This window comes from Lithobates pipiens, unplaced genomic scaffold (assembly GCF_037356315.1).
Source record: "Lithobates pipiens isolate NorthernLeopardFrog02 unplaced genomic scaffold, aLitPip1_a1.2 Scaffold_16, whole genome shotgun sequence".
Lineage (NCBI taxonomy): Eukaryota > Metazoa > Chordata > Amphibia > Anura > Ranidae > Lithobates > Lithobates pipiens.
The window spans coordinates 351,114,118-351,126,997 of record NW_027507748.1 but is presented as its reverse complement, the minus strand read 5'-3'; the positions used below and the strand labels follow the sequence as shown (position 1 = coordinate 351,126,997).

Genomic DNA, 12,880 nt, shown 5'->3' with positions numbered 1-12,880 from the left:
CAAGCCTAAGAGTACCTGTCTTGCTCAGCAGTAGCCTGGCCTGTCATCACAAATTCTGGCCCTGCTACCTGCAATTTCTGTGGGGAAGCATGCAGCGAGTACTTCTGGCTCCCTTGGCAGCCTGGCCAACCACAACTCACAAATGGTTGTCAGTAAAACACTTTGGGGGGGAAAAAAAAAATGTCTGATTCTGAACTGTACATGCGTAGTGTAGTGGTGGCTGCACAGCAGTGAAGCTGGAGTTGATTCTTATTGCACTAGTTCACCTAATAAGTTATTAGATTTCTGGGACTCTGTTTATTTATATTTAATGGCACAGGAGCACTTTGTTGGAATCTGTTTATTACACTTTAGTGTGGCTTTCTCACAGTATCAGTTCAATTTATGTTTTATGAAGCCAGTTGGAATATTTATATTTGGAATACACAAGGGTACTTAATTTTTTTGTTTAACAGCGTTATAATAATGTGAAACAATTTGCACTGTAGCACTTTGATACTTTGATAATTTATATATGAATTTTGAAGTTATTGCACTAGAGCACTTTAATTGAGTGCAGTATGCAGCTATTTGGTGTATAATTCAGCCTTGTGTCCAGCAGCATTTGCCTGTAATAGAAGATATATTTGTAGTAACTTTCAAGCAATGAAATGTCTATTAATATCTCAAAAGGTAAAGCTGCACTATTATAACAATTTAGGTATTGAGGTTTAGATTACTACAGATGCCCTTTGATGACAATGACCGGTTTACTTAATAAGCACTTGGTAAAATTGATGGTGTAATTGACAATGTAATAATAGAAATAATGTGCTTCAATCATCCTGACACCACAACAACCATGGTGCCGGGATGATTGAAGTGCTAACATCAGGTGTTTGGAGTATTTTTATTTGCTGATTGTTAAACTTTCTAGAATACACATTTCTATTCTTGTGTAGGATCTGGGCCTGCTGTCCCTCCCTCTAACGCTAACCACACCACCTTAGAGCCACACCCTCCATCTCGCTGAAGCCACGCCCATTTTCACCAAGTGGGGGGGGGGGCAAAAAGGGCCAGGTCTGGCGCCCCCCCCCCCATCCTAAAACTTCACCAGCCGCCACTGAGTTGTACCCATTTTTTACATGCAACAGTGGTTCAATGGTGGGTCAGACTTTGCAGAGGGACAAGTCACAACAAAGTTGCACCCATCCAAAGTTGTGTCAAAATTACGTCAAAGTTGCACCAGAGAGTCAAGAGACTTTGAAGTTGTACAAATGTGAATAGAGCCTTAGTGCAGACTTCAGTGAAAACTACGAGCCAATCACTCAAGCAGGAAAGACATTAAAAGGGGGCAATATGTACAAAATGCCTCTGGGCTGCCATACTGCAATGCATTTGACAGTTTTAGAAATATACAGTGGCTGCAAAATAAAATTTAAAGATAATTTTAATAACATATTACAAAATGGCTTGTGTAGCAAGTTCTTTATATCCAAATGCAACATGCAAAAAAAATGCTGCAAAATGTTTTATGGATTTTCATTATCTGTGCAGAAATATTTCAGTAGCTCACAAAAGAGGTTACTTTGCACTCACATGTTGTATTTTAACGCTTGTAAACAATAAAAAACGTATTTTGTACAGGATAACAACTGTTCTATGAATTTATATAATGCATGTGTTTTTTCACATTTAAAAGAAAATAACCTAGGTTTTCTTGACAGAGGGAAAAGATTATGGAAGGCAAGTTCTTTACAAAAAAGCAGTTAGCTTGGAGCTGGGAGGAGAAAACTATAGATCCCATAGGGCACTGGGGCTTGGAAGCTTTTTTCCCAGCCTGAGGAGAAGAAGGAGTATGGAGGGCGTTAGGAGGAACTGACTGCACATCAAGCTGCCAACAGACCACAACTTTAGTGGCAGATGCTTACAGAGCCTGCTGCCTGATCAAGGGAAGGTGACTCCGGATGGACATTGACCAGTTGTGCTGCCAGCAGTAAAGAGGGAAATCACCTGCTACCACAGGAGTTGTCGAGGGGATGCTTGCCAAAAACCCCACTACACATTGACAAAAAGAGGGACAATGTGGCCTGCAAGGATCACAAGGCCAGAGCCTTGGTCAGTGCTTAAATGGAGACTATTCCGAGTGCTCAGACAGATGAGTTGGGCCCCAACAAGCTGGCAAGCAAAAGAGGGTATATTATCGACTTTTTAACTGTTATAGTGGTGTATTTCTCCTTCGTTAGTATTTCCCCAGTATAGGGTTTAGAAGGAGTTTTTTCACAGTATATTTCTTACTACTGTTCACTTATTTGCAGCATATTTTTCTATTGTTTAACTGTTTGCTATACCCCACCAAAAAGTGGGTCAGCATGTGTGGTGTCATTTACAGGGTCTGTTGAGAAACCAAAACTTCTAGACGTGCATCCTCCTGTTCCCTGCAGCACTTAATGGTTCCTCCCACTGACCTCCACATCAGTACTGGGTCCAGTAGTGACTTAAGCTCCATACACAGGCCGAATATCAGGTGGTATTGGCTGATTTAATAGAAACTAGCTGACATTTGGCCCGTGTGTACAGCAGATGGTCCAATAGAAGCCAGACAAAAGTCCGGCTTTTTTCGAAGGTCTGCCGATCGGCATCTGATCAAAACTTTTCTGCCAATCGCTGAGAGCGCAAACCGGTGTGTGCTCTGATTAGGGGTTGTCCCCCTGTCAGAACACATTAGTTCAGAGGGAGATCACTGTACCAACATCGGATTGTAAGTACAGGATGTCCTCCCGAACTCTCCAGTTCTGTTTTTGTTCAGCCCGCTGGGTTGAAGGAAAACAAAAACGATAGTGTGTACTAGACTTTAGGGGTTAGTCAGAGGAACTACTGAAATCAGTGATGAACCCAGGAGATGAACACTGCCGAAAGTATAGTTTTCATAGCAGACTTTAGAGGAAGATTTTTCTTTAACAGAGAAGCATTCAACAGCAAGAGAGGTAAAGTACTCTTCTTTTGCAAGTTCAGATTTGTAGCCATTTCTTTCACCCGACAGGGTCACACTAAATGTTTACACTTCCAGATCATTATTAAACTTTAAAGCGGGAGTCCGCCAGGAGTTCCGCTGTTTTTTTTTTTTTTTAAAAGCCAGCAGCTACAAATACTGCAGCTGCTGACTTTTAAAATAAGGACACTTACCCACCCAGCGCGCCCGCAATGTCGGCACCCGAAGCCGATCTCTTGATCGTCTCTCGGGTGCTGTTCCCGCCGCCATCTTGGGTATGGGAATCAGGAAGTGGAGCCTTTCGGCTTAATTTCCCGGTTCCCTACTGCACATGCGCGAGTCGCGCTGCGCAATAAGGATGGTCCCGCTGCCTCTGGGATATGTGTGTTTCCCAGCAGGCAGCGGGGGACTTTTGGAAAGGGGCATAGATCTACGCCCCTTTCCGCAGAGAGCTATGCCGGAAGTGGGTGCAGATACCTGTACTGTACAGGTACCTGCACCCCCCTCCCCCCTGAAAGGTGCCAATTGTGGCGCCGGAGGGGGGGGGGGATTCCAATGAGCGGAAGGTCCACTTTAGGGTGGACCTCCGCTTTAAAATGCAAAATTAACTCGAAACTACTCCACACTGTTGAATGCACAAAATACATTTTTTTGTGAATGTGCAGTAAAAATATAGGGATTGTCATTCACCAGGTTATAAACAGGCTAAATACAGGTTTTCATGCATGTCGATAAAGGTTGCTGCATTCAGTGATTGTGCAGGTGAATAAATATTTTATAAAGACTGAATTATTCAGTAGTAAACGAACAGTGAATGTCACATTCACCAATTTATATATGCCAAAGTCACAAAATATTGGAAAATAACACAAAAAGAGAACACACCAAGCAATAGCATAATGCTTTAGTGAATCCCAAAAGGAACTTGTGACAGACATTATTTGGTGTTTATCATGCCAGTTCAGTTGTCTGTTTTCTCAGACTTTAAAAGCAGAATCTAAAGCAGCCATTCTCAACCAGGGTTCCTCCAGAGGTTGCTAGGGGTTCCTTGAGCTGTGGCTGATGAACCACCTTTTTGATGGTGCCTACAGGTTCAGCATCACAACATATTTTTAGCTGTCTTTAAGGGTGGTATTCTGAGTGCCATTTTAAAGGGGAACATTCTTCCTATTGGCCACCAGTATAAAGGGCATTGTTCTATTGACCCCTAATGAATTGGTTTTAGTAAGGGTTCCTAGAGACTTGAACATTTTTGGGGTTCCCCTAGGGTTAAAAGGTTGAGAAAGCCTGATCTAAAGCATACATAAAATCAAAACTTTTTTTTTAGTTTGTATGAAATGTAGAAGCGTTTGAACCCCTGTCAGTTGTTGACTGCCATTTGTGTACCCACTGGGAGTCGCTATTCGGCTGATCCTGGTGACCATTGTATTTGATGCAGAAAGTGATTAGAAATCCAACATTTCTGAGTTGTCATCAAATCAGGTTTATTCAACGAAGGGCATCTGTTCATGTAACAACTGTCTGATTGTATTGTGTGTGGCCACCTTTTAGATTGTACAATCTCTGTAAATTTGGTTAGAATATACCAGAACTATGTAGTATAAGAACATACCTAAAAAATCCATTCAATTAGTATCTAATCAGATATGCTCTTGCACTTCATAGATGATAGTAGATCTAAAAAGGAGATTGTACAATCAGATTGCATAGTGTATGGTAAGATTGCATAGTGTATGGTAAGATTAAGAGGGTATTGCTTTGGAGAGATTTCCTCTTCCTGTCCTGTGTACGGAATCGGAGTGAAGAAAAAAAAAAAAAAAAAAAAAAAACGCCAAAACATGGAAACAGATTAATTATGAAAAAAATAAAAACCCACACACCTAACAGAAGTCTCTACTATCTAAAAAAACAAAAAAAAAAAAAAAACTTTTCATACAGTTGGAAGGTTATACTGTGTTACAGTCCTCATACCTTTCAAAATGTGCACATTCTAGTTATGAGTACATCAATGACTCGGACTTGTTCTGTGATGGAAGGTCTGCATTTCTACCTGTTAAACAAGAGAGAGGACATTCAATTTTCCATACACCTCTGTATGTGAATTCAATTTATAGCATTTCCATAGAGAAAAGACACAGTAATGTAAATCTATTGCTCTAATGAGATAAAAGCTCTTCCCAAGTCAAAATGTACATGTGAATGTATAATTGTCTCCAACATCCACCAGCTCCATGTCATTGTCATGGAGGAGTGTAAGAGGACTCCAGTGGCAACCTGTGAAGCTCTGATGAACTCCATGCCAAAGAGGGTTAAGGCAGTGCTGGAAAATAATGGTGGCTACACAAAATCTTGAAAATTTGGACAATTTTCACCTAGGGGTGTACTCAATTTTGTTGCCAGCAGTTTAGACATTAATGGCTGTGTGTTGAGTTATTTTGAGGGGACAGCAAATTTACACTGTTATACAAGCTGTACACTCACTACTTACATTGTAGCAAAGTATAATTTCTTCAGTGTTGTCACATGAAAAGATATTAAATATTTACAAAAATTTGAGGGGTATACTCACTTTTGTGAGATACTACCGTATATATACAGTTGTGCTCATAAGTTTACATACTATGGCTGAATGTATGATTTCTTGACCATTTATCAGAGAATATGAATGATAACCCAAAAACGTATTTGTCTCTGAAGCCATTATTATCAATCAACTGTGTTTACTCTTTAAATCATAATTACAACAGAAACTACCCAAATGACCCTGATCAAAAGTTTAGAGTTCTTAATACCATATATTGCCCCCTTTAACATCACATCATAACGTCTTGTGTGATTTGTGGATGAGGCTCTTAATCTTATCAGACGGTAAAGCTGCCCATTCCTCTTGGCAAAAAGCCTCCAGTTCCTATAACTTCTCGGGCTGTCTTGCATGAACTGCGCGTTTGAGATGTTCACAGAGTGGCTCAATGATATGGAGGTCAGGACACTTCACTTTATTCTGCTGTAGCCAATTACAGGTCGACTTGGCCTTGTGTTTTTGATCATTGTCATGTTGAAATGTCAAAGTACATCCCATACGCAGCTTCCTGGCTGATGAATGCAAATGTTGCTCCAGAATTTTTTGATAACATACTGCATTCATCTTGCCAACAATTTTGACCAAATTACCTGTGCCTTTGTAGCTCACACATCCCCAAAACATCAGCGATCCACCCCCGTACTTTTCCTCATAGGCCTTGTTGACTCCTACCCAAATGTAGAGTTTATGGTTGTGGCCAAAAAGCCACATCACTCCAAAATTACTTTGTGCCAGAAGCGGGATACTTTGTGGCATTTACGTAGTAATGTCTTTCTCTGGCGACTCGACCATGTAGCCCATCTTTCTTCAAGTGCCTCCTTATTGTGCATCTTAAAATAGCCACACCACATGTTTTCAGAAGTTATTTTTGGATTTTTCTTTGCATCCCGGCCAATTTTGATGGCAGTTGTAGCTGAAATTTTAGTTGGTCTACCTGACCGTGGTTTGGTTTCAACAGAAGAACCCCTCATTTTCATCTTCTTGATTAGAGTTTGAACACTGCCGATTGGCAGTCTCAATTCCTTGGATATCTTTTTATATCCCTTTTCTGTTTTATACAGTTTGGTCAAAGGATCTGCGGGAAAAGGTAGCCATTCTTTTACTTTCCGAATTTTAAAATGCTCCCTGCACTTCTTTGGTCCGACCTTGATCCTACTTCAGGCCATTGAATATCACTGAAGTAGTCAGATCAGTCGGATCATGGTCTTAACCACTTCAATACAGGGCACATTCGCCCCCTTCCTTCCCAGCCCAATTTTCAGCTTTCATCGCTCTAGCGCTTTCAGTGACAATTGCGCGGTCATGCTACACTGTACCCAAATTAAATTTTTATCATTTTGTTTGCACAAATAGAGCTTTATTATTTTGGTGGTATTTATTCACGACTCAGTTTTTTATTTTTTGCGATATAAGCGCAAAAAAAAGCAGAAATTTGGAAAAACAACAATATTTTCTTTTTTCCATTTTAAAAGAAATTCAATAAAATCAAATTTTGTCATAAATTTAAGCCAAAATGTATTCTGCTACATGTTTTTGGTAAAAAAAAAAAATTCCATTAAGTGTATAATAATTGGTTTGTGTGATCAGGGACATATGTACGCAAATGATCATGTACATGTGTGCAGGTGATCACGTACATATGTGTGCAGATAATCATTGGGACATGTGATTTTAGTGGGACATATGTGGGGGGCATGTTTTTATTATTAGGGACATGTGTTTTTATTATTTGGGGACATGTGTGTTTTGGGGACACGTGGGGACTGTGTTTATACTGTGTGGTGTGTTGTGTGTTTACACTAGACTGGTGATCAGTGAGTAAAAAGCTGTAAAAAACAGCTCATACTCACTGATCATCAGCCAGCTGCAGCGATCTGCTCTCCTCAGCGATGACTTCTGTGTGAGGAGGAGAGGAGGAGCCGATTGCCTAGCAACTGTGTTTGTTTACATCACACGACGGCCGGGATTGGACAAGGCCGTCATGTGATCAGGAGGGCCAATCACAGAGCCCTCCTGCCGATCTGAGATGCGCCGTGTCCGGGTGACACGAGCACATCGGGATTGCGCCGCTGCGCGGGCATGCATGCCATCCACGCTCCTTCTGAAGGACGTTCCTGAACGTCCTATCAGAAGTAGATGGCTCCCACCCGGCTGTATATGTGCATTGGCCAGGTGGGAGGTGGTTAACCGACTTTGGCATGCAACTTGTGCTCGGATGATCAGCCGGCAATCGAGAACTGAAGGAGTGGTGAATCGTTCTGCCAGGTTTCCGTTGTCGTGTAGATTCGGCCTTAGCATAATGCAATCATCATTGTGTCACACTAATGAGGCTCTTTTTAACGTTACAATTCAAGATGGGGGGTGGATTGTAATTTTATTTAATAATTTTCTATCAAGAATACAAGGGCACGTAGCTTAGCCATGTGATAAAAAGAAGCATTTCATAGTTTTTGATTCAGTCAAGTTTTTGTCACCCAAGCCCTCATTTAAGGACATTTCCTCCAACATTCCTAACTGATAGCAGGGCAAGAAATGGCAAGGGGTCGGTGTCACCAAACAGTATGAAAGATGAAAGCAGATGTTTTAACACTTACACATGTAGCTAAATAGAAAAGGTACTTTTGTTACTGTCATCACTTGAGACAGCCCATTACTTCCTGTCCTTATTATGCCTGCCACTGGGACAGGGAGGCAAGGCAAATCTTTGTAGGGGAGCTACATACAGAAATAAAAACCTGGCATTCCTCCTATATAAACTCAAACAGTCTTTGCTGGAGTTTGATTTTATTTCCAATTGGAGGAGTAAAGCAAGTCATATTAATTAATTAGATCCGTTTGAATATTTCACATAGAGGATATAGTGTAAAATGCACATAGGAATAAGCTGCTCTGGTAAAAAGCAGATCATGCTGATGATCCTCAGGTACACTGCAAAAGAAAGCACAGGGTGTAGAACTAGGTTATTTGTAGAAAGAACTAATCTAAAGCATCAACCGCAAGTACAGTTAGGACCCTCAGACCTCAGTACATTAAAATAGCAATTACATTAGCAACCCAGGCTGGCATATTAGAAACCAGACTCCACATAGCGATCATATTTACGGCCAAATTAAAATATTGGTTCAGATATGGGTTTTTCCATCAGATTTACAGTATAAATCTGCTTTTAACACTTGAAACCCTGTAACAACCCCAAGAATGACATATAGAAAAACGTAGAGTACCTGTACTGCAAACCCTTATCTAGGGTTTCCTCAGCAGCTATAGACTTGGTGGTGGACATCATCCAAAGCACACTATATTGGCTGCTACTTACACAAACAGTAACGATATATGTACATACTGCTCCAACCAGAGGAGTTGGACAATGAGAAGTCTCCAAACACCCAGCACACAGGTACCGCTTTTAAAAAATTTTAGAATTGCAAGTCAAGGTAGGAGGACTTCTATGGCTACAAGTGTACAAAAATGTGTGGCAAGCTTGCAGGAGCAGGGCCTTCCTAACCCTCTTGTATTGAATTGTTGCTGTATGGTATTCCTTTATTTTGTAAAGCGCTGCACAAACTGTTGGTGCCATATAAATCCCGAATAATAATAAATACATTTCTAGCACGAAGCTGCAAATTCACTGTACAAAAAGAAAAAAAAATGTAGGAAGCTAAAACTAGAAATTTCACTTTCCTTTACTAGAAGGACCATCACACAGCTCTAGCATGAATAATGTATACATTTATTTCTCCAGAATTTCCTCCATTTAATTGCAAGAAAACCAACATAAATTATTCACACATTTTTACATCAGGCTGATCTTTCATCACAAAGTTTCATTATCACACAATAGATTTGACCCAAGACACTTCATTCTACTACCTACTTTAGTGTGTATTTTCACATTAATCTAGCACAAACGCACCATGTTAGATTTTAGAATAAATTGTGTTTTTTCACTTTCAGGTCAAGTATCAACTTATCTTAATGCTATTCCTATTATGGGGAAGTTGCTCCAATGCAGAGCTAAAAGAAGAAGAGAACAGCTCTGTGTAGAGGAGAAACCATGCAGAAAGAAAAAAGGTCTTTACTGGCAAGTGTATACAATAAAGTTTCGGTTAGGAACCACAGCATGCGCACAAGTGCATATGCATGGACGTGCACTGGTGATGTATATCTGGTTTCTCAATCTTACAATGCACACAACAGCACGTTATGGTGAACTATCAAAAAAAATACAGAACACGGGTTTTTTCCTGGTCCATGCACTGGGGCTGCTGTTGACAAATGCAGCCCAAAGAATGCGTTGTATGAACCCTAAGCATTTATGTCCTGCCCTTCTCCCCCCATTTTCCTAGACCTAGGTTTACAACTGAACGTGCTTTAACCACAGTAAATTCATTAGCCAAGTACACTTGCAAGCAGACAACTACTACGTGGCAATACGGCTACACAAGCCAAAAATCTTAGAGCATAAATTCAATTTTTTTTTTAAATCCACCAAATGAACAGTACTATATATTTTGTATGAGAAAAATACTATGAAATATATATGCTTATATAGGGTCATGATGAAAACAAAAAAAGGTCAGAAGCCAAATTTGTACTTTTATCTGTAATTGTCACCCTGCCCGATTACTAGGGTCTTTGTTTTATAAAAATTATGCAGCTCAATATCTCAGTGTCAGTGTGATCACGTGACAGCCTGCTGCTCTCCTTGCCCAATCTGAGGACTACAGTGGGAGGGGCTGAGACTCCCCTTTGACTTCAGCCAGGAGGAGAGGAAGAGTGGCGGTGGTCACGTGGCCGCAGTGTGGCGCTCTGCATTAAAGTATTGTACTGCATCATTTTTTTTTTTTTTTTTTATTAAGACAGACACTGCCTACTTACTAGAATCCCCTCCAGTTATATGGTGCACAGTCTTTTTACACAAAAAAAATCAGCAGGATGGGAGAGGAGCAGATCGGCACTGACTCAATAGTCAACAGGAGGGGGGAGAATGCAGGCTGACGGAGGCAAGTAAATGGGACAATGGTATCGTGGATCAGCAGCCATGGTCAACACACAAGGGGACAAAGCAACAGGCAGGATCAACCAGGTATTAAAACAGTATAGAGAAGGACAAATGACCAAGCACAAGCACTATGCTGAATATCGCGCTTTAAAAAAAAGGAACAGGATTTTGTTTAGGGTTACAACTTTAAAGGTTTTTTTTTTCCAGTATTACCATATTTTTTATGCTTAAAAAGGGAACAAGAGAAAAAAACACTATAGATACAAACTGCGCTGACAGAACAAGTCAAGGTACACGAGCTTCCACTAGTAACACTGGAAAGTTTATCACCAGTTTTTTTTTTTTGTTTTGTATTTTTGGGTTCCAGTCATGAAAATTCTGTACCATGTGATCAAGTTGACCAAAAACAGATAGCAAACACACTTGCATACAATGGATGGCATTAAAGGAAGCCGTCCATTGTGTACTACCGTCATATGACCTTCTTGGATTTTTCCCCGCGGTCACATGGTACCGGCAACGTGCCATACTCTGATCAGTCATTGACTGTGTCCCGTGGACATGGCCGGTGACAGATCGTGCAGTCATCATTTGTCTATAGGCTGGGCGTGAAGTGGTTAAGGCTCAATTTTCACTACCGTGATGCAATTTTGCATATTCTATGGGGTCAAGTTGCACCATGAATTACACCAAAGTGCAGGAACAAAAGAAAACTCTGGGTTGCATTAATTAGAACGGGCACCATTGAAAAATGTGTAGCCCAAGTCGCATCAGAATTCACACTATTGTGAACCAGGCCTTAAAAAAGGCAAAAGTTCACCTTTGTTTGCTTTTTATTTTTTCAAAAATATCAGTTCCCCTATGTGCCAATATAGCATTAATGTACTTCTTTCGCAAAAATAAAACAGCTTTCCATTTACTCTACACATGCTTACCACTCTCTTCATGGCCTTTAAATACACTGCTCCATTACTTTCGCCTTACTTTTTGGACAGACTTTAGGTCATGACACAGGAAGGAGTTGACCATCTGAAATTAGATGATTCAGGGTGTGTGCAGATGAGAGCTGGTCAACCCCTTCCTGTGTCATGACCTAAAGTCTATCCAGGAAGTAAGGTAGAAGTAATGGAGCAGTGTTTTTAAACAGCCATGAAGGAGAATGAGTTAAGAGTGTGTAGAATAAATGGAAAGTGATTTTATTTTTGGAAAATAAGTACATTAATGCTATATTGTTACATAGGGGAACTGGCATTTAGAGAAAAAAAAAATAAGAAGTGAACTTAACGACCACCAGGTTGGCTCTCCTGTGCGAACCGTAATTTTATGTCGGGCGCTTTAAGGGATATAGGTGGCGCGACGTAGAAGCTGGCGCGCGTGGCGTGCGTTCGCGATATCCACGATCGCTCCTCACAGAGACAGAGCAGGGATCTGTCAATGTAAATAGACAAATCTCAGTTCTGTTAGGGGAGTAGAGAGATCTGCTGTTCCTAGTGATTAGGAACAGCTTTCTCTGTCAGTTCTCCGCCCCCACAGTTCGAAACGCCTCCCTAGAGAACACTTACCCCTTGATCACCCCTAGTGTTAACCCCTTCCATGCCAGTGACATTTATACAGTAATCAGTGGCTATTTTTTGCGCTGATCACTGTATAGCTTAGAGATTTTTTTTACCAAAAATATGTAGCAGACTACATATTGGCTTAAACCGATGAAGAAAGTTGGTTTTAAATAAAAATAAAATTAGGGGATATTATAGCAAAAAAGTCAATATTGGGTTTTCTCAAAATTGTCGCTTTTTTGTTTATGGTGCAGAGGTGATCAAATACCACCAAAAGAAAGCTCTTTGTGGGGAGAAAAAAAAAAAAAATAAATAAATAAAAAAAAAAAAACACAATATGGAGTATTATATGATTAAAGCCTACGTTCATCCACAAGAGTTTTTAGGTTTATAGAAGGGGATAGGGATGAGAATCTTGGTCTCGTTTTTATTGCTGGTTTTATCAGCATTACAAACATTTGCCTTCACTTGCTGTATTTAGTTTGAATGAAGTCTACATTAATGCTTTTCTATTTCCTGGTACATTGAGGAACCAACAACCTAGCCAGGGCCTTCCGGGAAAGACATCACCAGTACCTTCCAGAGGCAATGCAAATTGTGTAAATACCAGATCTCTTCTAGAACATGCCTGCTCATGCCCTTTATGAGATCTGTCACAATCTGCCATTAGACAACATTATACCTTAACAGGTTTAACCCTGGCTCACAATGGAACCTGTAATGTAACTGTTCAAATCATTGCGACTGAAAAAAAAAAAAAAAAAAAAAAA

The 12,880-nt window shown here is 40.3% G+C and overlaps 1 protein-coding gene across 1 annotated transcript in view; it reads right to left on the bottom strand.

Annotated features, from left to right (window-relative positions):
- LUZP1 (leucine zipper protein 1) overlaps positions 1–12,880 on the bottom strand; it is a 138,241-nt gene that overhangs the window by 51,194 nt on the left and 74,167 nt on the right. Inside the window, exon 2 of the mRNA XM_077481897.1 lies at positions 4,943–5,021. The gene's annotated coding sequence lies outside the window, so the exon portion shown is untranslated. The remainder of the gene's footprint in view (positions 1–4,942; positions 5,022–12,880) is intronic.